This window comes from Tamandua tetradactyla, chromosome 8 (genome assembly GCF_023851605.1).
Source record: "Tamandua tetradactyla isolate mTamTet1 chromosome 8, mTamTet1.pri, whole genome shotgun sequence".
Lineage (NCBI taxonomy): Eukaryota > Metazoa > Chordata > Mammalia > Pilosa > Myrmecophagidae > Tamandua > Tamandua tetradactyla.
Window position 1 is genome coordinate 80,530,021 of NC_135334.1, and position 1,382 is coordinate 80,531,402.

General features: G+C 42.8%; 1 pseudogene; it reads left to right on the forward strand.

Annotated features, from left to right (window-relative positions):
• Positions 1 to 509: 509 nt before the first annotated feature.
• On the forward strand, positions 510 to 1,125 carry LOC143645220 (olfactory receptor 10A5-like; annotated as a pseudogene).
• The last annotated feature ends 257 nt before the right edge of the window (positions 1,126 to 1,382 follow it).

Below are 1,382 nucleotides of genomic sequence, written 5' to 3' on the forward strand. Positions count from 1 at the left end.
ATGGGCAGGCTCCAGGAATCCTGGGTCTCTGGCACAGCAGGTGAGAATTCTGCCACTGAATCACCATTGCATCACCCTGTATTTTTAATTAAAAATAGATTTTGAAATTTTGTTAAATATATGTATGTGCTGTTTAGTGAAACCTTGAATATTAAGTATATTTCAAAAAAACTTTAGTTGCTTTTGGGAATATCACCATCTTCCAAACTGTGTCTTTGCGGACCCCTGCAGGTACTGAAAAGCTCATGTTTCTGATTTGAGACAGCCTTTCTGCACTTGTTAATGTGCAATAGGGAAATGTGCAATAGGGAAATAGCAATTCCTCAAGAGCTGAAGCCCTGAACATTCCTCCTTGAGGGTTTAATTTCGTACAACGCAACACCATTTCTCTTTCAACTGAGATTTTGATCTTACCTCTTTCCCTGACACTGATAAGGTATCTGAACAACAATGCCATAATCTGACTCTCCCAATTAAGAATCTCTCTCCAGGTCCACAGCCAGATATTCATGCCTATACCTGTGCCTGGAAGAAACTGGACAAAAGCAAGTAAGTTTATCCTTATGGGCTTCTCTTCCCTACCTGCTGAAATACACCCTGTACTCTTCCTGACATTCCTGATCATTTACCTGGTCACTCAGTTGGAAAACAGCCTCATCATTTCAGTCACATGGGCTGACCCTAAGCTGCAGAGTCCCATGTACTTCTTCCTCAGGAACTTGTCCTTCTTAGAGATTGGCTTCAACCTAGTCACTGTGCCCAAGATCCTGGTGACCTGCTTGCCCAAGACACAACCATCTCATTCTTTGGATGTGCTACTAAGATGCATTTCTTCTTCTTTGGTGTTGCTGAATGCTTCCTCCTGGCCACCATGACATATGAACACTTTATGACCATCTATAAGCCCCTGCACTACCCAGTTATCATGAGCCAAATGACCTGTGCCAAACTGGCTGCAACCTCTTGGTTTCCAGTACTATTGTGCAGATCAGGTGGCTCTTCAGCTTCCCATTATTTACTACCAAGGTGAAACATTTCTGCCACAGCCCACCTGGGCTTAGGTTGGTCTATACACTGTTTGAGAGCTGCACCATCATCAAAACTATTTGTTTATCATTGCTCTAGTTTGCTAGCTGCAGGAATGCAATATACCAGAAACGGAATGGCCTTTAAAAAGGGGAATTTAATAAGTTGCTACAGTTCTGAGGCCGAGAAAATGTCTCAATTAAAGCAAGTCTATAGAAATGTCCAATCCAAGGCATCCAGGGAAAGATACATTGGTTTAAGAAAGCTGATGAAGTTCAGGGTCTCTCTCTCTCAAGTAAGAAGGCACATGGTGAACACAGTCAGGGTTTCTCTCTCATCTGGAAGGGCACATGGTG